This window comes from Tympanuchus pallidicinctus, unplaced genomic scaffold, assembly GCF_026119805.1.
Source record: "Tympanuchus pallidicinctus isolate F22 unplaced genomic scaffold, pur_lepc_1.0 scaffold1, whole genome shotgun sequence".
Classification (NCBI taxonomy): domain Eukaryota; kingdom Metazoa; phylum Chordata; class Aves; order Galliformes; family Phasianidae; genus Tympanuchus; species Tympanuchus pallidicinctus.
In genome coordinates this window covers 90,461,405-90,486,157 of record NW_026294618.1, presented here as the reverse complement: position 1 = coordinate 90,486,157, position 24,753 = coordinate 90,461,405, and the positions used below count along the sequence as shown (strand labels likewise).

Here is a 24,753-nt window from a genome sequence, read left to right as displayed (position 1 = left end):
TTGCACTTGTGCTCCCAGGGCTGGCTGTGCCTCTTCACCTGATCTCAGTCACTGGTTCAGGTGTAGACCTAACCTAATTCCTGTGCAGCACCACCAGATTTTTCTCACAGTCTTCACAATTTGCCCAATAGTACGTATATTCAAGAACACAGCAGACAGGCCAAAGATCAGTTTTGGGGATGGACTCAGACGTTTCCCATGTCCTACCAGTTACTGCAACTTCTGGAAAACACAGTGCCATACTAAGGGCCTCTTGGGCCTCTTCCTCAAAGCCTGCTTGCAAATTCTGTCCTGAAAGCAATCAGTTCCCTTAGCAACTGCGTGTCTCAAAATGTATTTATTACAGCTCCAGAGAAAACAGTAGTTTGCTTTTATATATGAACACCATAGTGACATAACAGTAAACTGACAGCAGTTCTCTGTGTTACTTCCATTTATAGTGGTTGCCTCAGGAACTGCAAATAAAGTTGCATGTTTTATTTGAGTACTTGAAAAGGGTCATTGTCAAGTAACTTAGACCAAAAGTTTAGGCTTTGACAGGAAGGGAGAGAATGTCTACAAAAGACACCATTGGTAGGAGATTTGTGAAAACAAAGGCAAGTTAGAATACTTTTTCTACATTCCCCTGCACCATTTACAGCCCATCACCAAAGGTATTGTGTTAGTTACAGTGACAGCAAAGGAAAGAGATGGGAAAAAGCAAAACTTATTATGCCTTTTGATTTTCTCGATTCCCCAAATTTTACAAGTTTTGTTGTATGAAAGTAAGTGCCATTTGTGTACCACTTTATTTTTCCAAATTTGAAGGCCGTTCACTGAAAGGAAAAAAGAAAACATCATGGAATTTGGGGTTTAGCCAAAACACAGTTTCCCCTTTTTTCACAAATATGTTGAATTTACAACATTTTTTCCTGTTTGCCTACATAAATGATTCAATTAAAAAAGACAGACCAGTGAGGTTCAGCGAAGAACACCGAACTTTTCCATAATATGACTACTGGCCGTTTGACTTCAGGGCACACTCCAGATCAAATTCCACATGATTTGCCATCCTAAATCTACAGCAGGTCCCCTAAGTAGCAAGGGCAATCACTGCTTAGTTAGGCACTTGAAAGCAGACTTGGACATGCAGGCTTTAGAGGAGTTTTTAGCTGTGTTACACTCCTTGTTGGCAGTCTTGTCTTACTTTTATAGGCTTCTGAAAAGTCAACAGTTACATTATGTTCAGAGACAGAGGGAACAGGACATCAGTAGCTTCCACATGGCATGAGACTGAAAGCAAAATTGTGATGTGTTTAAGATGTTATTCTATATTTCAGACTGAATCAATTTTACAAAAAGAGGATATAAATTTGAAAAATATGAACTGAAGGATGATCCCACCTAGAGCACTCTGTCCAGTTCTGGGGCCCCCAACACAAGGAAGACATTAAACTGTTGGAGCAGGTCTAGAGAAGGACCACAAAGATTATCAGAGTGCTGGAGCACCCCTCCTATGAGGACAGGCTGAGAGAACTGGGGCTTTTCAGCCTGGAGAAGAGAATGCTTCAGGGGACCTGATAACAGCCTTACAGTGCCTGAAGGGGACCTACAGAAAAGCTAGGGAGGGACTTTTTATAAGAGCACATATTTGTTATAAGATGAGGAAAAATGGCTTTAAACTAGAGGGGAGTAGACTTAGACTAGATATTAGGAAGAAATTCTTTGCTGTGAGGGTGGTGAGACACTGGCACAAGTTGCCCAGAGGCTGTGGATGCTCCTCCCTGGAGGTGTTCAAGGCCAAGCTGGATGGGGCTGTGAGCAACCTGGCCTAGAGGGAGGTGCTCCTGCCTATAGCAGGGGGTTGGAACTAGATGGTCTTAAGGGTCCCTTCCAACCCAAACCATTCCATGGTTCTATTCTATGAATTGTTTTGTAATCTTTCTGTGCAGAGATGTATAAAAACGCCCTGAAACACTGCACTACACTACACTGCTTGATTAAAAGTAGCAACTATCGCAAAACAGATTTCACACATATTGAGGGAAACAAAATAATTCAAGCAAATAAGCTATTTTGTTTCTTTATGCATGCATAGATTTTTAGTGGATATTTTAATGTGATTCTAAGTAGAGGAAAATCCATCCACTGCCATGAGAGAAGTTGCCTTTGTATCCAGAACATATTATGAAATCAGTTGTGAAAAGCCAAATAACAGATTAACTGGCCACCCACTTCTTCATAACTCAAATTACTGATTAAAAGTTTTTAAGTATGTGAACCTAAGAACAGCAAGGATTAATGACCTTATCAGTGTAAACTGTACTGCAATTATCTGATCTCCTCGCCACACATTAGTCTCTTCTGTAAGGAACTGATGCTTGAGTTTCTCTTCTGCTCTGAGAAGGAGAGATAGGAGTTTCAGACCACCCATTCAGCTGTCTGTCTGCCTGTGATGTTTAGGGCTGTTTCTGTATTTGATGATAAAACTGTAAGGTATGCATGTTCTACTATGAGGGCGATACACTAATTTAGAAAACCCTTGCATAACTTTGACCACAGAAATATACAGAGTTAAAAATAAGCGAGCATTCCAGATATTCCTTATTCCTTCATATTTACTCTCATGCAAAATTTAAAGAAATTCTGGCAAATAATTAATTTATTGATTTCTTTTGAATAGAGATGGAATTGGGATTTCTTGGGAACTAAGAGGCATTCAGATATGCAGATATTGCACCTCCTTATCCAACTGTAAATATTCTCACAGAGTAAACAGAATTCAGGGAGAGTCAACTATCAGTTGATTCCCAAGAGATCAAGAGGAAAAAAAAAAGCACAAAGATAACGCACAACACCAAAAGATGATCCAATGACTGCAGATGCTCAGACTGAGGTACTTGTTAGTATTCACTAAAACTTTTAGGAGATCTGGTCTGTTTACTTCAAGAATTTTATTATCTCCGTGGGAAAAAGACAGAGGATGTTGTAGAAAAGTCACAGGGCCTATGCTGTCCCTTTTACACCAGTATTATTTTTAATAATGAAATATGAGGGGAAGAGGATTTTTTAAATAAAAATAAATATGTAAATTAGTTTTATTCCTTTTAAAATGAAACTGATTTTGAAGTTGTATTTCAGTCTTTATTATATACATATACACTAAGTCTGCTTTTTGTGTTTTCCTGTGTTGTATTTTAGTGTGGAAGTTGCACAACCTTTTTCTGGTCTTTTCTCTGCAACTTAGAAAATTAATTCTCTGCTTCCTAGAGGTGGACATCAGAAGAGTAACAGTAACTGCTGGTATATTCACTGCAAGAAATGCCATGCTGTGCCTATTGGGAGTTGATTTTGTTTCTAGTCTGTTTATCTTGTTTATTGCTGAAGACTGAGCATAATCCAGTTTCCACAAAGCACAGAGTCAGGAATCAAGCTTGAATACCCAAACAGGCTGGCCATGGGGAACTCTCTATGCCCTTGTCATATGTATGTTTGTAAGAAGAGGGATGATTACAAGAACCATCACAGTTCCAGAGGGATGCCACCTGAAACATTCGTATTCAAAGTGTTTGTTAGGATGTGATTCAGAAAACCTCTAAATTTTGACATGAGGGTAAATTAAGAGGAATATCAAATAGGAGACAAACAAACAAATAGAAATTGCATATGTCAAATGAGCAGTAATTACTTTGTAAACATGACATCCTTACCTCAAAGATGATAATGTGCTGGGTTTCAGGGTATGAATGGAGTGAGAGGATGGTACTTGTGGTTGGACCAGCCTAAGAAACGAGGATAAAAGCAAGCGTTTTGGGCATGTAAGGAAGGAAGATGGGAGGAAACCACTGTGTGCAAGAATATCTAATAGAAGATAAAAAATGTAAGGATTTTACAAACAAAGATAAATTTATTTTTGATATAGTAATGGGAAAAGAGTTAATACAAGAATGCAAAGGAAAGAGTGCAATCAGACTGCCAAGTCATTAATCCAATCCTACCAGTAGTCTTGAATGGATTTAGAGGAAGATACATAAACGTGACAATTTTAAAACTCCTTCTCCTTCCTTCCTCCCCACCACCCCATGAATAAAAAAATAAAATAGAGAAGTTGTAATACAAGTGGAAATGAAACAAATGACAACTTGAAGAAGCTTTCTGGGAGACAGAAAAACCTGAGTATCTACTACAGCAAGAATTCTCAAGATGAGGAGAAAACCTACTGTGGAAGCATCTGGTTTTCCAGTTCTAACACCTTCCTGGAAATGCTGACAGTAGCCTATCCAAATACAAGGAATCCATTGCTCTCATTTGGGATCTCCCATTGGATTCACTGGTAGGGAACAAAATATCAGTTTGTGGAATGAGCGAAGTAATACAGACTGTTACACTAAGCAATCTGATACAGTATCATTATTTCAGCATAAATACACACTTTTTTACAGGAAATAGAAAAGGCTGACGTCCATTTTAGTGTATAAATTCACTGAAATTTGGATGAATAATAACCCTGGTCAGTCTGTCTTTGGCTGCTCTTCAATTCGGCATAAAAAATAGTCTATCACAAAAATGTTTCATTGTGTAACACTTGACTGCTTTTATCTGTTTATACCACACACAGAGCGGTAATAAATGTTTAAAGGAAAATATGAGTTCCAGGAATACAGGTATATGAAGAAATATCAGCTGGATTTGCTTTAGAAGTGAATATGATCTTTCAAACATTTTCCTGGAACCATGTCACAACTGTAGCATTAGCATATATAATGAGTATAATGAGATATGACGAGCATATATAATTAGTGTAAATGCGATAAAAAGCCTGGATTTTTACTAGTTACTTGAATCTGTTGAGAATATTGCTTAATGGAAATAAAATCCTTCCTTGTACCCCTTTTTATTAATCTTTAACCATGATTAACTGACTTGAAGATCTTCAACTGCATTCTTACCTGAAATGTTTAGATTGCTTCAAAACTCCTTTCATTAAAAAGGAAGGGTATTATACAAAAAGAAATATCACCACAACAACCCCAAAATTAGCAGAGTGTATTTTCTTATAGTCTCTGAAGACCGTTCGAAATCCGAGTGAAAGAACAAACTGTATATAGTATACAGCCTGCAGAATGAGACCATGCTCATTTGTGAGTGCAGCTCGTTCCACAGCCTACTGGCAAGGAAGCCGGTGAATTAGCAAGCTGTGGCCTGTTTTGCCCATCAAAAAACTGTGCCATCAGATAGCATGAGTACATTTTTTAAAGTTTTCCCTACAAGCAATGCCACAAAACAAAGACCCCTAAATTCACAGAGAAATAAATGGCTGCTTGATAAATGCTTTGAAATTTCCTCTGCAGCCAGAGGCAACCAGACGTGGGAGTATAAACTAGAAAGAAAATGCAAAGTAAGGGAATATTCAAGAGACCCCCTGAAAAAGAATTACCTGGGCAGCAGCAGAACAAGAAATTTATATTGGATATATTCTATAGCTGTATTTTATTCACTGTATGTGTTTCTTTTATAAAACTTCATTTTATTTAAAAACCAAAGGCTTTGTTTCAAAAGCATAGAGCTTTTTCTCATGCTTTCTCAGCTGAAGACAACAGACACTAGCACCTGATTTTCATGGAAAGATTAAATCCCAACAGATAAGTGCAACAGACAAGTCTTTAGGAGCATATGCAAACACTAAGCCAGCTCAGAAATTGGTGTGTTTTATTCAAGCTCTGTGGGGACTGATTACATGGCAGGAAAGATTTTCCTTGGTAGTCATAGTTCAGTGCATCAGCGGTAAGGATCTGACTTTTAGAAAATAACTCATGGGAAGTTTGTGATAATCCATTACTTTCTTTTTTTTTTTTTTTTTTTTTAAGATAAAACAGGAAAAAAAAAAATATGAAAACCCTTACAAAAAAATGTGCAAATTTTAGTATAGGACAAGAGATACCTCAATCTAATGACAGCACCTTCCAACACAGAAGTACACAGAAAGGGTACTCACAAGAGCAGTGATTTCAGTGAGCCATTGATAAAAGGAGCCACCATGGTAAATGCAGATGGCAGGAGCTGGGCTTGCAATGCAACACAGGCAGATAACACTCTTTACTGCACTTGTACTGCACCAGAAAAGAAGAGAGAGTAGATTCAGCTGGAAAAGAGAATTGTAGTCCATTGTCTTAGAAGAAATAAATTGATGTCTGCTACTTTTATTAAGTGAGAAAGAGAAAAAAACCTCATTAAAGAACAAGGAAGCATTAGAAGTACCATATATTTACTTTTCAAGGATAAAAGGACTATTAGAATTTGCTTTAGTTAAATCTCCAGGAGTCTCCAATTACACAAGCAAGAAAGTTAACATAGGGAGCAACGTTCATGAGACAGAGGAATCCGAGAGGTTTCCCTCCCTCCTAAAAACATCCTTTTTGTTCCTCTCTCCTGAAATTTGGAAATACTTGAGCAACAAACATTGTCTAAATGCCACCCACTGAACAGAAATGAACCATTACTAAGATGAAATGGTGAAGAAATTATGTTAACTGATGACAGAACAGTTAAGAAAGCCTTCTTTTTTGTTTGATTTTTTTTCCCCCCATGTCTTTGGTTCACACTCAGAATAACAGTAACAAAAAAATCAGTTTTCAAGATTATTTTTTGTTTTGGGGTAAAATCTTCCAGCTGTCTGTGGTGACTGACCAGGGGGATTTAAAACAATTTTCCACATGATAATGACAGGCCAACTTTCCGCTGTTCTAAGTGCAAGGAAATTGCATTTAATTTTGCACACAAGATGACTCCTGTTGTGGACTTCCAAGTCATGGCACTACTGATAGCTCACATAATTCGTAAACTCCTTCAGAACTGACAGAAAAGACAGTGGTTAAGAAATAAGTTTGTATTCTACCCCATATAGAAAAAAATCTCATGGTTGTGAAGCAATAATAACATTCTTTCCAAGTGTTTCCATGACTGTACTAGGGATAATTTGGAGAGAAGACCAAGGGTATCAGCAGAAGGACCAAGTTGCAAGAGGAAATCAGTGCATTTGGTTCAACTGTACACACAACAGTTTAAAGCAAAGACTGAGAACAGATCAGAAAAAATAAAAGGTACCCTCCTTCAGGAATGAGCGTGTCATTTTCTGAGGTGGCATTTCCAGGAACAAGTACAATGCTATTACAAGGCTGATGGCAAATACTGGTTTTCAGAGCAGGAATGTTTTCATGAAAAGTGTTATGATCCTTTCATGAGAGGGCTAGAAAAAGTTGCCATACAGCATGCTGCAACCCAGCAAAGCTCCTATAGAGATGCTGAGTAGTTCTGGCCAAAACCCTTGGCACAGTGTTTGGGCTCAGAGAGATGACACGGGAAAAATTTATTCTACCTCTTCTCTGAAATGAGTTTCTTGCCCAGATAGGTTCATCTTGCAGACTACAGCATCTCTTGAATCATATCATTTTTCAGCAGAATAAAAGTTCTTTCCAGAAGCTGCTTCATATATGTCACTAAATTTTCATATATTTTAGTCTGGGCCATATCCAATATCTCTGTCACCTTCAGACAGCTCTTTCTTTTAATTCACATTTCCATTGACATTTCTGGCGGGCCTACAGTGAAATATTCCATAGCTTTTACGAATGTAAGGAATGCAGTGGTAAACCACAGGATTCCCCCACCTACAGCTCCCCCTTTCAGCTGCCAGCTGCTTGTCCAATTTTAATTAATGAGAAAGTTGCTAGCAGTTATTCATGCTGGTTCTCTCTGTTCCTCTCGGGAGAATTCCTAAATAGTGTTCAGAGCCTTCATTTTCTCTTTCTTTAACGTGCTTCTTCATAGCAGCCAGTGAAAAATGTTATTAATGATGAGTTTCTGTACCCAGAGTCTAGTTAATAGGAAGCGATGCTCACCAGTTGTGGAAGTGGCATGTAGGACATCCCTTCCTTTCACTTTCTGCTCCTTTTACCTTTGTAAAATGAATGCTAAAGTCTTACTGGAAGTTTTAGTGGTAGGCATATTTTTAAACATTTTCATAATATGGAATAATCAGGTAGAAACACTGAAAGGCTGCCTGCACTGGGAATGTCAATATAGGCACAGGTGAGGGAAGTTATCTCTGGAGTAGAAGTGCTCCTGAAGGCATTCTCTCAAGGGAGGACACAGCAGCTCAACTTTGTTTCTTTCTCTTCCCTACAAGCACAATCCTAGAAAATAAGCTACCAGCCTTTGAAAATTATTGAAGTGCAGCAATACGCAATAGTGGTTCTAAATGATCAAGCAGAGATTATGAGAGTAATTATGCACTCAGTCTTAAAAGGCAATAGCAAATGGTAAACAGCTAGTTACAACAAATAGCATTTTAATAGCCATAGCTTTTGATAGCTTTTTTTGCCATAGGTAAACCTGCCATGCTGTAGGACACCAAATAATTGTCCCCTGCTTTGAGTGTGAGAGTTTCTGCTTTAATCCTTGTTTTGATGCCCTCAATCAACCCTTCGTTCTATGTTTCTGCAAAGAGCTCCTTCTTGTATAGCATTTCTGCTATGTGAACTGCAGCCAGAGAAAAGGCGGAGAGAGGGGAGGGAAGAGAAAGAGGCTTGAAGTTATTCTCACAGGTTAAATGAAGTTAAATGAAGGGGCTTTGTGAGTGATGTTATTTATTTTTTGGTGCAATTTCTATATTTTATAAGCCAGTTTTTCTCAGCGTTTCTGACTTGCACTTCAATTTTTTTTTTTTCCTGATTGTATTTTAGTAAGAACTAGAGTAGGAAACAGCACTGATTGATCATTTGCAAACGATGACATGGCCTCCACTACTCAGAGAGCTACACAGTGCTGGTATTGTATGCATACCTTCTCATGTGAGATTTATGCATCCCCTCCCATCCAGATCAAGAGAGTATCCATGTTGGGTGGAACTCTTTCTATATTAAATGAAACTGAAGCCCATAAGCAATCCCTCAGTTCCTGAGCACAGTTGTAGGCCTCCTCTAACTATTATACTGCAGGAAAAAAATCTTCCCTCATTAATAAAATACACTGTACTTACTCTGAAAGATCCATTGCAGATTCATTCTACAAAGCTCGTAATGGTTGATATGATGGAATTTATTTAGTCTGTGAGATCCACCTACATTTTTGTGAAGTCTACAGATGTTCAGTTGCAGTCACCTCCTCCAGTCAAACCATTTACTATTACAGGCTTCTCCATCTTTAATTTTCTGCCTGTGCCTGAGATGATACTACAGCAGAACTTTAAATGAGAGTATGTTCAGTCCAGTCTCTTACATACTTGGTAGTAAAAAAATGGCTTGAGTGATGGGATTTTGTGAAAACTGGATGACTGCCATTGTTCATATTCAGGGAATAATGAAATTCTTCCCAAGCATTATTTTGAAACACTATCCTCTTTTCTCTTGTCTTCTACAAAATTCTTACTGACAACAATTTAGCAGAACACTTATAAGCTTGAGGCTACTGAAAAATAAAACGTATAAAAATATGATGCATAGTAGCAGGGCCAGGCTCTAGATAACATATTCTACTCTATGTAGATGAGAAATAGTCTCCAGTTTTGTGGGCTCAGAGTTGCAAGCACACAGACTTGCACAGTTCCCCACTCATGCATATAATGTCTTGAGATTTACAGAGCTATGTAAAGGGTTTAGGCACACAGATGCCACAGTTAAGTAGAGGAATTGTTTAGGCGATTTTCACTGGAAATCAGATTTCAACTCTGTTTCATTCAGTCTCCTGATTAGGTCTGAATTTCTCAACCTTTTTAACTGTGTGACTACATTTGTTTGAAGGACAGCAAGTAAGCATACTTAAGCCTATGCCTAACAAAATTCATACACGTGGGAGGATTTCAAATATTCCAAATAAATTACTATTGGCCTGACTTTACTTTGAGACTACAAGCTCCTATTCATCAGCAGACTTTTTTCATTTTTCTTTCTTCCAATGGAATGTTTCTGTAAATCAACTTATAAACTTTTCACTTTAAATGAAAGGATGTTAGTTTTTGTCATTGGTGGTCTTTTATTATTATTATTGTTATTACTAATATTAAATGCATGGAAAAGGCAGCTACAAAGTCTGTCCTTTCACCAGGGTTCCTCATCAGAGTTAGAATCCTTAAAGAGATCAAATCAAGAGATTATAGAAGTCCCCTACAAGGCTCTGGGGAAACCAACTGATCTCTTTATCAGCCTTTGGCTCCTATAAATACCAAAGATGATTCAGAAATGTTCTGAGACTGTCCTGTGCAGGAGGTGGTGGCTACAGGCTACAAAGACTCTTCTGTCCATTTCACAGCTGCCTGGAAATTGGCTTTTATTTCATCAGGTTCTTCAGTTCTGAAGATGGGCTTCTCCTTTATTGCTACATTGCCTTTATCCAGTTGATCTGACTAATACTATTCTAGCAATCCTTTTGAGCACTAATTAAGGGCTTCAGTTAAAAAATAAAAAATAAATAAATAACACTAAGCATTCAAGATTCCTCATACACTACTCAATTTAGTGTATGTTTTAATGATTCAAGTAAAATCCCAGCCATATGCAGGTAAATAGGAGCAGAGGATTTGCCTTATCAGCTCATATCACTGGTCCATGAAGTCTTGCATTACACATCCAACATCAGATTTGCGAGTGGAAAGTAAAAACAAGTGAAGCATAATCCCTCTGGGCTAATTCTGCAGTGCTGCCCTCCAGGAAAAAATTCCTTCCTTGCCCTTGTGGTGATCAGATCACAATAGTCTAATTAAAAAGGGTTTCTCAGATCAAACTGCATAAGGAAAGAACGTATGAAGATGTGAAAGAAAAAAAGCAAAAAAGAGGATGATGCCAAGAAGCTTGGAGGGAATTTCCATTTCCCAAATTTGTTTACAGATAGTTGCAGGTTAAAGGCAAGAGGGAAAAGTATAAGAGCTACAGGTAGTACACTGGCTAATGTTCACATTAACTGCTAACTCAGCATCAGCAGAGAAGCTCAGAATAGCACAAATGTAAGAGTTCCTGTGATCCTGACAGCTCCTTATCACACAGTTTCACTGAAAACATTAACATGGTCTCCAAAGGTCTGACTCTGACACAGATGTGGGCATTCTGCTCCCATTTTAATGACAGTAGATTAATATTTACTAGCAGATAGCAAATTAATCTACAACTTAGCGGCCTCTTTATGGTGTTGTCCTACAGGGACATTGCATAGCTTAAGGTCACTGTAAGGACATGTTTTAGCAGGGAAGAAAAAGCATACAAAATATACAGTTTTAATGGGGCACATGATCATTTATGATGTTCAAAAATCCATACATTTTATTTTTCCTTCATTCATAATGAAATTTACAGTTAATGTGCAAAAAACATAAGCCTTTAGTGGGGTGTCCTGAGCTGAGTCTTTCAACATATGTATTAATTACTCGAATCAGAGAATGCCATTTGTTAAAATAATAAATGAAGTCATCTTTTACTTATGAGAACTATCAACAGGATTTGCTCTTCCATGCCCTTATTTGTGAAACTTTTGGAACACTGTGCTCTGTACATAATTGTGTGGTCTCTCTTATCGTTGTTTTTTTGCATCCCTTAAATTCAGAGACATAGCAGGGTGTGGCTTTTTTTTTTTTTCCATTAAAGGCTGCTTTGGGTAACATTAATCTAAAATCTATTTTGTTATGCTAACAGCTAAAGGCTTTATAATAATTTCTATTTGGCAGCATCACAGTCAGCTTCGCTGATGTGAAGTTGTTTCAATTCTCTTTCAGGGCTGAGAAAATCTGCAGCAATTCTGAGGTGACTTCTTCATGTTTTTCATCTTTTATCACAAAGGTATTGCTGGGGAACTATCTAAGAAAGAAATGCAGATAAGCAATATCATCATCAGCAAAAAGGGAAGGGAAATGGTATTTGCTTTCTTGTCAGCCTTGAACAAAATCAAAGGCAGCTGTAAGCTTTCAGAGAGGAAAAACAATTTAAGTATGTCAAATTTCTAGAACTTGAATGGATGTGGAAATATTGATGTGCAGAAGACTGGTTACAAATTTATAAAGTTTTTTGATAGCTTGTGATAATACTGACAGGAAAACAAGGTGTCTGGCAATAGCAAACAAACAGAGCGCAGGAACACATGCAATAACAGTGGTTATAACAGTGGCAACATGACCTTCCTAATGCTCTTTAACACTTTTTCCTCACTTATATCAGAAGGCAGAGCTGAAGTTGCTGGGACACCTAGGAAAACAACACCAAAGCCCATGTGCAAAACTGGAAGGTCAGACCCCTGAAGCAGCTGCCAGCTTTGCCTTGCACCTCCCAGTGTCCTCCCATCCGCACAGACAGTTTCCAGGCTGCTTACCGCTAGGCTCACCAGCAGAGCTGCAAACCTGAGTGCTTGCAGGCGCGTGGGAGAGCCTGTGCCGGATGCATTTGAACCTCTTCATGATGTGAAGAAAGTGGGAGAGGCAAGGCATTACGAAGCTTCCCAGGATGCTCTTATGAAAAATATAACCTATGCAGCCCGGGTTCATAAATCCTTTACTCTCGGGATTTGTACTCCTAAGTCTTCAAGGTACTTCTGACAATATTTCTTTTAATATGAATTTATTCTTTTTGGAGTACTTACTGAAACTTTAATAAATCCTAGAGTCAGTAGTCTTACACCAATCCGACCTTCTCTCTTAAGGTTAGGAAGGAGTGCCCTTGGCATAGGTTGAATTGAAGGGGATTTCCTTTTGTTTTGCAATGTGCACGCAGACAAGCAGGCACCAGGCTACAAGTGAGTAACTTTCCCACTAATCCTCCAAGGCGTGTGACAATATGACCTTGAGCTTTTACAACTAAGAACAGTATGGTATGTAAATATTATGAACATATATGGTAAGTGCTCTACTGGCTGAATAACATGGAAAATGATTCCCGAGAATGCCTAGCTGACCCCAAATCTACACAGATTATTCTTCTTTTTTCTCTGCAGCATTCATCTCTGTTAAAAACAATGATGATATATTAGATGCAAGTTCACTGGAGCAGGAATTATGTCTTGTTTTCTTTCTCAATTAAGCATCCATTTTGGATATAAATAATCAAGATGAGAAATTAAAAAAAAAAAAATGTACTGCTTTGTATTTGCCACTACATTCTTTCCAGAGAGAAAAAATCATACGTTGAAATGAGGACATTTTAACTGCTAGCTGGAAGTCAGGATGTCACTGTGACACATTAAAGGATTCCGAAGTACATGACTTGCTCTCTAAAGATAAGCACTTAAAAATTTAAGAAAATCTGTCACTATTTCTTTGATAATGTAATGGCACCTGTTAAAGATATTAATCTATTGGGGAAAGGGGGAAGGAATAAAGAATACAGTTTTAAGCCTGTGAATATAAATTTAACAACACAATAGAAAGTTGCCTTTTTATAATGAATGGATACTATGCTGAAATCTTATCAGTGGCACCAAAACAATGCAATACTGAGGTTTATTTAAACACAAGCGAATGGGATAAAGCAGAAGAGGAGAAGAATGCAGTTGAGATTTACTGATTTTGCAATGAAAATAAAAAGTTATGAATACCCTTTCAATAGCACTCCCTAACATTGCAAGGGTCCTATATTGTCTACCCATTTAATAACCAACATACTTTTATGTCTTGCAGCTACTGATATGCTCTGCCTTTGGAAGTTTCCATCTCTTAACAGGTATAAGTAACAGCAGATTCTTCCTGTTCTCACTGTGTATTTTCCTGATTTGCAATTCAGCTTTCATTATTGATAGAGACTTGGAACCTGCAACCCACAGAGAATTCCCAAGAGTGAGGATTTACCCATGGAACTATACCAAGAATAAATTAGAATGTGGACTTCAGAGGCACCACTCACAGGGGTATGAACTACTGGCTCCTGTCCACTGTTTCTGTACTTTGCTTATTTCCATTTAGTTTAACTTGATTAGATTCCAGCACTCGGTAAACTTTATCAACTTTTTTTTTTTTTTTTTTTTGGAAGATATGCTTGCATATCAACTACATTTTTCACATCCTTACCCAACCTCTAGAAAAAGCTCTTAATAGAAAAGGAACTTTTCAGTTTCACCTATAAAAAAGCAACAGCAAAATTTCCACTATGATTTGGGATCAAGTATCAAGTGCTGGAAGAATGTCACAGTTATTCAGGTGAATTGTTAATTGAAGTGTAAGGATACTAACTGAGGCAAGATTGTTTTCTGCAGTGTCACTGTGAACACACATTCTCCCAGCGTGACACAGTGTTTATGATTGATAGTGGCTGTTAAGTCCGGACTGGGAGCAACCTGTTCTCAAATCCTTCCTCTACCTAATGGTCCTTGCTTAACATTGTTAATTTCTGGTAACCCTACTATTCTTCCAAGGGCCTCCAAAAAAAAAAAAAAGCAGCTTCATTCTTATGTAAACATCTGAACAAATATTAAGAAAAGAAGAAAGAAGAAAAAGAAGGGAAAAGAAAAAGAAAGGAAAAAAGCAGGATTGACATTAAAAAAAAGATTGTGTAGTAGCAAGGAACATCTCCTGCATCCACTTACTGAAGAATGCAGAGTTCAATTTTCAAAACAGGAAATCAACTTGTTTTCTTCAATAGAAAATGCTAGTCTGTATGAAATACAAGTAATAAACAAATGTTCTCTCATGGTCTCAGATTGCTGACTGTGTTTTAGAGCAATTGAGAATTTGTTAGGAGTTTGCCCTAGCAAACACCTATGTCCTTAGGGGAAAAGGACTATGGAAAGGTTTTCCTTTTAAAGTCTGATCAAATCCCATTGAAGCCAATGGAAAAAAAACACTCCTGTTGACTCTGAGTTCAGGCCCATATAGAAATCAGTCTGATGACAACTAATTATTTAACTCCTGACTGAAAATTAGAATTGATGAACTGATAAAAATAACATGCATGTAATCCCGCAAAATTATTTCAGGGTATATTTCACTACTGCTGTTGCTAGGCTCTTGCCACCTCTTGTTCACAGATATTCAGGCTAAGTTACAGCTTAGACATGACAATGTTTGAAAATATTTGAAGTTCAAAAGTTTTTGGACAAGTGATCAATCATCTGGAAATTCATCACAGAAATCCATTATACAGTAGCTGTCACCGTTTCCGTCTTTTGTTTAATCAGCCACTCAAGTGGAAGCCTCAACTAGGTCCCAGATTTGTTTAAAGCTAAGGTTATAAATTACCTTATACACAGAAGAAATATTTCTGCACACTAAATAATCAATTATATAGCTTTCAAAAACCCCAGAGGATAAAATTTGAGTGCCAGTACTACTTTTTTTTTCCCCACTAAAGCTTAAGCATAAACAGTCATATATAAAATTATACAAATCGTACAGAAAGTTGAGCACTATATTAACAAGATGAGAAGAGCTAAAAGAATTGTTACCCTCAGAGTAGCAAAATTTATCAGAAAGTAGCCGATTTTAGCCAAGATATTTTCACACCACAAATATATAATGTTGTTGCAGACTTTGTAATAGTGCAATGTCATAAAGTCACACAGAATTTTCTGTGTAATTTGTGTGAATCCAAAACTTTGGGCTATTACATGCTGCCACTGAAGTAGCTTAAAAGCTCAGACATCTCTATAAATTATCAAGTGGAAATTCAAAAGAAAGAAAGAAGAAGAATCACAGGCATGAAGTTGCCTACCTAGGATCCATGCAAAAATAGTACCACACTCATCTACACTGTTGTAGGATACTGAAACTGCAGCAGGAATAACAGAATAGGCAGTGCAATGTGTTCGTTTCCTTACTGCCAACCAAGAGAGTAAAGTGAATGGTCTGAATTTTACTAATATACTGACCAGCAACTGTAACTAGCAGATAAACACTACTTGTCCTGCTCTTCTAAGATGGATTTGGCAACTACCAGTTCATAAGTACACAGGATGACAATGAGCAGTAATATCTTTAGGGGTCATCCAAATCCAGCAAGGCTCATGAATCAGTTTGAACACTGGTTTTGTGAGATACATACAGTTTTAAATATAAAATCAATGCCAAATAAAATCAGCTTTACACTGAGTAACTGTTGGAGTAAGAAACACTGGGGTGTAAATAGTACCTTAGTTAAGCACAGAATTCGAAGTAGATTGTTTCATATCATAATACTTTCTGAGACAGAAGAAATGAAGATAGATTTCATTCTTCACTTGGAGATCAGGAAGGAGTTTCACCTTCAGCTCTCTCCTTAAGAGCTGCACATGGGTGGGTTTGTTGTTGTGGTTTCTCACATTATCCAGGTGCAGCACTCATTGAAGATGACTAGCAGAATACTCATCTTAACCCAGTGCTGTCCTAACCCAGAAGGGTAAATTTTGTATTCCAGCTTCCCACACACTGCAGTCCTGCACATTCTTATCTGTTGCACAATAATCATAGTAGTCATTTACTAGATCTCTCCCCCTCCCTATTAATTAGTTAATATTCTGTATTCATCTCTGAGTAATCCAAGGCTGTGATTTTCACCCTATCTGTTAGTCAGACACCTTGTGATCGACCATATTCTTCTGCCTTTGTGCCTTATGGGGCATGGAGGGAATCAGAGAAAGGGCGAACAGTAGAAGGGTGCACACGAATAACAGAATTCCTTTTTCTTTCTTCAGCTCTATGCAATAGGTGTACACATGCACAAAGATAATTCTTGGTGAAAATGAATATTTGTCTGTGGGAGTCAGAACTGAATCAGGATTGACACTGATTTCAATTGCAGATGCTGGCACAGAGTAAAATTATTTTTCAAACACAGAAGCATTCCCTGGTAAAGTATTTAAGGTTGCATTTTCAGGCTAGAAGGAAAAAGTGATGAAAAGTTCTTAAAACTGAAGAAACGAAATCCTTGATACTGATCCAAAGCCCTGCAAAACAAGATCCCATATGGTAATGCCAAATCTTAGGAGAACAGAGGGGGATAAAATGGGTACATTTTCCTTCATTTTCTCTCTTTTACTCCTTTGTTTTTTAAAATTGTATATAATATGTTATAGGAGGGTCCCTGCCAAAGATGTGTTTTCACCATCATTCACAAACAACACACATTCCCTACTTCATTCATTGTAGCTCTGTAGGGAAAGGGGCATATGGTAGGTAGCAGAAGGCCCCATATAGTACCAAGCAGAGCAGCACAAAGGTGTTAGTAAAACTTCTGAAAGCATCATACCCATATTTTCAGATGAGATCAGCAGTTCTTTTACTGTTACAAAGGTTCTCTGTGCTTGAGATAGTCCTTCTATCACTGTTTTTTAACACTGCACAACGCTGAGCAATAAATAGTAAGCAAAACCTAAGTATTTCTATCCAGTTCCAAAATATCTTTCTGTTATCTTAGTGTATGGGAGCAACCTTGTTGTCCTTGACCAGATTCATAATGTGTATAAAGCACCTATGATCTAAAGTGACTCTCCTCTGTCCTAGTGAAATGTAGCCAAGGAACAATCGTTGTTTGTACTGTTAAGGATCTAAAGGCAGTAAGTGAGAAAGAGTCCCTGTTTCCCTATGCAGGTTCTGTAGACTAAATGAGGCTTCTCAAGAAGCCTGTTGTCTGAATAAACCCTCAGAAATACTCCCTGTGTTTCCAATCTACTGCCACAGACCACCCTTCCACAGGTTTTACAAGCAAGAGTTGCTTTGGCAATGAGTTCAGTCCTTTCTCTTCCATAACCAAGTAGCTTTATGTCTGTAGGTAGAGACATTTGTTACTCATCTGTGGAAGAGTTTTTACAGTGGGGCTTGAAATACCTGTTAACATTCATCCTGGAAATTCAAGTCCTAAAATAAAAAGGGACCATAAAACACACTGTCAGCATATGTTATGCATAAAGGAAGCATTTCAAAGATGCACTGCAAATTCAAGTAATATATGCAAAAATTGCAGACAATTGTCGTGTACTTTTTACCCTATGTTAGCTGGCAATCTGTTTATGGTCATGTTCCAGTTGACATAATATAAGGTGATATATTTCAGTCCTAATGTAAATCAGTCATAATGTAGCTCAGTCATAATTCAGTCCTTAGTACTAGGTGATATAATTCATTCTATTGCTACACATTTCTCTAAGAAATGTTTGTATTTAGACCAATGGACGAGAAAACTTCAAAGTATCTTTTTATGAATCCTCAAATAATAACATCATACCCATTACCAGCTACAACGTGCAAATATTTCACACAGTTTTGGGAGAAATTTACATTCCATTTATAGCATTCAGTAATAGCTGGAAAAATAGTTATCAGTAGTTAAATCACTACTCACTACTCAATTATTAATTACTACTTCAGCCTTCTGATTACTTCAGTTCTAGATGAAGAGTAAAGGACATTATGTACAGACAAAGGCAGCAACTACCAAGTTAGTCTAGACCATGAAGAATCAAGCTCACTTACAGTACTATTGTGCTCTTTATATCTGTTGCACATTCCATGGAAACAACGAGGATGCATTACTTTCAGAATGACCTACATAGACCTTCCAGACTTTTCTCTGCCATCTGTTTTGCTCCTGCTTTTTACCTCTGTGAACAAGAAAACACCACTACTTCTTTAAAAGCTCTGCAGTTCCTAGTGAATAACTCATATCAGTTCATCCCACACACATCACCACAGATGTCATGTTTGAGCGCCTTGACTCTAACAAAGAAGGTATTCTCTTAAAGTGATAAATTACACGAGGGAGCCATATTTAGCTGACAAAGGAAAGAACAGTCTTTCCATGGTAGGCAGTAGTTGCATGGTTTTGGACTTTTTTTTCTATTATCTGTTTTATTTTGTCTAGTAAGTCAAGGGCTAGCTAACTATGGAAATGTGTTCAATAGATAGAGAGGTTTTTCTATGACCACCTAAAGCATTAACTATGGGAAGCAAATTCCTATATAACTTCCTACTGCAGTGTGTTTGTTTTTTGTTTTTGCTACGCATTGTGCATTATACAGTAAACCATGGGACTGAAGTATTATTTTACTAAAAAAAAAAAAAAGAATTAAAAATGAATTAACACTTCACCTTTTAGCTTTGTTTTGCTAGTAAATCAATTCAATTATAAATGAAATAAAACTCTAAACTTGCACACTTATTTAAATATATTCCCAGATTATAAAACCATTTAGGATCAGACTCCTCTCTGACACTGAATGGGGTTATAGTTTATATAAAATTATAATGAGCCATTAAAAATAACAGCTAATTTGTAACATATATACAAATACAGGTAAAACACATTAATTTAAGAGCATTAGTTTTACCATGTATCTTGAAGTAGAGCGCGTGTATATTCATTTAACATAACGTGAGTTTTTGGAAAATGGGAGTCAAATTTCACTTGATGTACGTCTGAAGCAAAATAGAGAAGAGGAGCTTTGTTGGAAGCATTCTGATCACTGTCTTACTACACATAACAGGAGCTATGGAGACTTCATAAACATTTCTTCATGGCTATGATAAAAGTTAGTGGCTCTCTGGCCTCTGTAAATGCAACCACCTGATATTTATGCTGACCAACACACTATAGTTCAGTTTTAACCATGGTATTATAAACACAAGGAGAGGTACCAGCTTGTTCGTTTATTTTTCCCCTTCTTGCCCTCTACATCACAGCACCATGCAAACACTTTATTACTTGAGGTAAGGTTGTATACCACTCCACAATATTCTTCTTTCTTGGAAAAATGCCCTTAAAGATGACATACAGACCCAAGCATCTGCTGCAGACACATAAAGCGTCTTCTTACTCAGAAAATGAAGGAGAGGGACTCAGATTTGTGCAGATTCCAATTATTGTGTTTGTTGAGGTGCTGAACGATTTCATCTGGCAATTCAGTTATGTGATTTCAACAATTCTGGAAGACTGCTAATTAGATTTTGAAGATCACAGAAAATCAAAGACAGGGTTCTCCAAAGTAATAGCCTCAAAAGCAAGCAGTCAGAACTAACTCTGTCAAAATTAAAAGGAATAGGAAATTGTGAGATACTGGTTTACAGGAGGCATGAGAAAGTCTGGTATTCTTGAAATTAAATAATAATTTAAAAAAATCTGCTGTCTGTGGAAGAAAATAAAAAAGCAATTTTCTTTCCCATCAGACAGCATAGAAACAGCATTGACTTCAGTGCCATAACATGATTATAACTGCAAGAAGGGAACACCAGGTCACAGATCATGCCATTCAAATCTAAGAGTAACTGTTTGCTGATGTCAGCAATTTTCACAAGATGACTAAAATAGCCCATTACTTAAGTGTTCAGCTGCTTGGATGATTTGGGATGGCTTTTTTTCCTTTTGGATGGAAGTCAGTTAGGGAGAATTGTGTTGGCTATTGTAAGCATAGCCTGTACTCTGTCTCGATGTTTGACCCTACATTCTTTCTTTTATATGAGATGGAATTCATTTTCCTTGGGCTATGATAAAATGAGAACACCATGGAAGTTTGTATCATTGGCAGAGGTTAAGGGTGGGCTGGAGTGGATGACCTAATTGGGCTTCTCCATCTCTATGTTCTCGCATGCTGCAAAGTTCTGTGATGAGCTGTTGCTTTAATTTTACAGGACCTTAGTGGCCAGCTTGTAAAATCTGGCTAGCAGAAACATAATATAACTTATTACATCGCTATGTCTGAGTTTGTTATTTGTTTGCTTAGAAAATAACGTTCTCAGCATATAAGTCAGAAGAAATAAAGGTAGTCTTCTTTAACACCTTGAAAATGAACCCATACAGATGAACCTCTGTGACTTCACAGGGGCTTCTTTTCCATGCATTTACCCATGCTGATAGGCTGATGGTTAAGGGTGTGACAGAGTGGAGACAGAAGGTCCTTGTAAGCTTAGGAAAAAAGTGCAATCTGTTTTTGGGTGGGATTTTTAAAATATGAAATAATTATTTTATAATAACTTTCTTTTAATATCATAAAATTAGATTTCACGAAAGATTTGCACTAGGGAAGCTTAGCTCTATAGTTTTCACATAACAAAAAGAAGCTGATTTGGAAGAATAAACTTAGGAAAAACCCTTATCAGTAACTTCAATTTCACTTGGGCCTTATCAAGTCCCCAAAATAACTAATGGTTCTTTCAGGCACTGGAGAGTTTCTTTGAAAGGAGTAGAGCAGCTAAGGAAAAGGCACATTCTCTTTACTTGCTGCAAATTACTCAGTTTTGAATTAGGACTGTTACCATAAGGAAATTCTTGCACTTCTGCTGCTACAAAAAAAATAAAGAAGCATTCTAGAGAATTGAAGAAATCATAGGGGGGGAAATACACATAAATAATAAAATTCTCTCCTACTCACCTCTCCAATTGAACCTGTCATACAATGACCTTGTTTGTATCCCAATACACAGACTGTGATAAATTGCTCAGAAGATCAAACTAATTAAGTAGCTGTTATCGTTAAGAATGTCTTCTAAAAATGAAAAATTAAGTTGTGTTTAGCACTCAGCACCTATACACCAAAGTACATAGTTCAGATGAGCTAATCTTTAAGAGTGGAGTAGAAATGAGCTAATGTTTTTAGGGAATTGTTAGCATGATATGGCAAGAGATCAATAACAACTTAAAAAGAAAACTCTCACCCTAAACTACTCAGCTGTGAGCAATAAAGAAGCACCAAATTGCAGAATGTGTTAACTATTTATTTTTTTTTTAAACTTATGCATATCATCCATTTTGTGCAGTATCATATGATAGGCTTCTATCCTGAAGCAGTGAAAGGGTGCTCAGTATGATAATATGTACCTTGACAACTTGTAGCAGATATACAAAAAAACAGACAAAGGCGTTACCTCTACATGATGATAAAAATACATTTGTTAAATTGAATAGGCTGAAAGCAAACATACAACCCACATGCTTGCTATGTATGTTCAGGTACACATACAGTACATGCACACACATGAATGCCAGTAACAGAACTTTGGTTTTAAAAGACACACAGTTGGCCTCAGGAGCTAAGAAACTAAATTTGTGAGCTGTTAAATGTCAGAACCGACCTCTGGGAGTTTGAGGAGGGATGATGTGGTGAAGGGCAGGCTTCAGGTCATGTTTTATACAAGAAGTTTAATTGTTCTGGCTAGGAAGCAAAAGTGACTCATTTACTTGAAGTGGGTCTCTATCTCCCAATGCAGATTTCGCATGGGGGAGGATACTGCTAGCAATAATATCTTTAAAAGAATTGGACTGGCTTACTCCAGTATTTTAACTACTTCCATTCAGATCCATTTGTTTTGGACACATAATTTGATAGTGTTCCAATGATAGCAAAAAAAGCACTGCTTTTATCACCCTTCTTGAACCCATGCAAGTCTTTTTGTTGTGTTTAAATCAGGTTGTTTTCTTTTTTGCCAAAGAAAATTGTAAGCTAGTGGGCCCTTTCTAAGCCTTCTATTGAGAAATGTAATAAACTATTTAACTGTATAAGTTGTAAAGTCATTATGACACTGGATTTGTAGTGTTGCTCTTTTCAGTTTCACTCCTGTCTCAGAAAATTCCTGCTGCAGATTAAGTATGTGCATTTTGAGCTATGACAAAAATACAGATAATGGATATATATCATTTCCTTAGCAGCATCCCATTTATTAATGAAGGGCTTTCAGTCATTTCAGTTTAGCCTGTCTGTACCCCATTTTGCCCACTTTCATTTATCAAGCTCTTATTTCTTGGTTGCCAGTCTGTTTTCAGCTTTTAAATACGTTCAGTTTCAATTTTATAAACTCCTGGTTTTGGTGACATTTGGTGTCAAATGCAAAACCCAATAAAGACTCTTACTCTACAAAATATATATTTTTTATTTACTTTTTAAATCTACTTATGATTAAAATAATATAAATAACCTATTTAAGAATCCTTGCTGATTCACATTGCTTTTGTATTTACAAATACACCATTACTGAAGTTGGTCAACTCACTGTCTCTGAGAATCTGATCATAAGCCACTGCAATTAAAGTGATTTGGTTACAAAGAACAGAAAAGGCCTAAGGAGCATAATGCCGTGCAAAGTGCTCTCTTCGTGCTAAGGAAGCAATACAGACTACATTTTCAAACCATAGCTAAGGCTTCATTTCAAACTACATAGAAAATCTTTTTGCTTCTACAGCAAACGTGACTTCTCTGAGAAATGATTGAAGCCAAACCTAAAAATACTTCAACTATAAACTGTGAATTTTAAATCATAGAAATGCAGTGTGGAAGGGAATTTCAAATGTCATCTGGTTATACCTCCTGCCTGAAGCAAAGTTACCAGCCTTCCACTGAGCAGAACCATTCCTCCTGCAGAGGTTGTAATACCACTCATATGGCTTCTTTGTTAATCTAAAGATATAAGCCTCAGAGTCAGTTGCTGGCATTCTTTTAATGAAGATGATTTGCAGGCTGCCTCCAGGCGTAAGTCCCATGACTGCTGGTGGCACAAGGTAAAATTCCTACTTCAGTAATGATACTGTGCCTGGCAAATATAATGTTGACTTAGTTAAAAACTGAGAGAATTCTCTGAAAATGAGATTTACTGATAAGTAAGATAAATAATAATATATAAATAGATGATATATGAATATACACTAAGAATTGGGCCAAGCTGCCCTGAAGTTTGGAAGGCTGACTTCCATAAAACAAATGCAACTGTTGGGCCTATGTGAACCTAATGAGATTCAGGAAAGAAAATCATAAGGTTGATGTAATCCCAGATACATATACAGCCTGGGAGAATAACTCCTTGAGAGCAGCACTACTAAGAAGGACTTGCATGTCCTCATTAATGAAAGACTTAACATGAGCCAGCAGCATGCACTACAGTTCAAAAAGCCAATGGCATCCTGTGCTGCATCAGAAGGGCAGCCAGCAGGGTGAAGGACATAATTGTCCCCCTCTACTCTGTCCTTGTGAGGCCACATGTGGAGTACTCCAAGTCTTATGCCCCCAACACAAGCACATCATCAGTATTTTGGAGAGAGTTCAGAAAAGAACTAAGAAAATGAGACAGAGCACCTCTCCTGCAAAGAAACACTGAAGGAGCTGGGATTGTTCAGTTTGGAGAAGAAAAAGCTCTAGGAAAACCTCATTACAGCCTTGCAATGTTTAAAGAGAGATTACCATAAGGAAGAAAATTAACTTTTTACACAGGTAGGTAGTGATGGGACAAGGGGGAATGGTTTTAAACTAAAGGAAGGAAGATATAGATTAGATGTTGCAATATGATAGAAAGCACAGCAATGACAGGAGAGCAGCAAGGGCCCAGGCTGCAGCAAGTGAAAACTTGCTCAAATACAACAGCTGGAGGCACAAAAATAAAGGAAAAAAGTTCCTTACCTTCAGAAAGCCTCAGGTATGCAGGGACCTCCAGCAAGATACCCTTACCTTCACGGTCCTCTTAAATGAGATCTGGAAAGGAATGGATCCTGGCTCCACCCCTTCATGTCACTCAGCTGCATTGCATGCACCTGAGCTCCCCTGGATTGGCCCGACCTTCCCACCAGCTCCTCAATAACTGGTTCAGACTGTGACAGCATTTCTGCTACAGATGTAGAGAAAGTTTTTCATGGAGAGGATGGTAAGCTGCTAGAACAGACTGCCTGGAGAGGTTGTGGATACCCCATTCTTGGAGCCTTGGAACCTTGAAGTTTCTTCCAACTGAAGCCATTCTATGATTCAGTGCTCTTATCAGCTTATTAAGGATATAATTGGAGGCAAATCACAAATATTTTATCTGCTTCCGCTGAAATTCAGCTATTGAAAAACATCTGAATATTGTTTTTTCTCTGAGTCCATGTA

The 24,753-nt window shown here is 37.5% G+C and overlaps 1 long non-coding RNA gene across 3 annotated transcripts in view; it reads right to left on the bottom strand.

Annotated features, from left to right (window-relative positions):
- LOC128087271 (uncharacterized) overlaps window positions 1–21,434 on the bottom strand; it is a 75,396-nt gene extending 53,962 nt beyond the window's left edge. For all 3 annotated transcript variants that reach the window (XR_008209753.1, XR_008209759.1, XR_008209744.1), the window contains exon 1: window positions 21,280–21,434. This is a non-coding gene — a long non-coding RNA (uncharacterized LOC128087271). The remainder of the gene's footprint in view (window positions 1–21,279) is intronic.
- Between the last annotated feature and the right edge of the window lie 3,319 nt (window positions 21,435–24,753).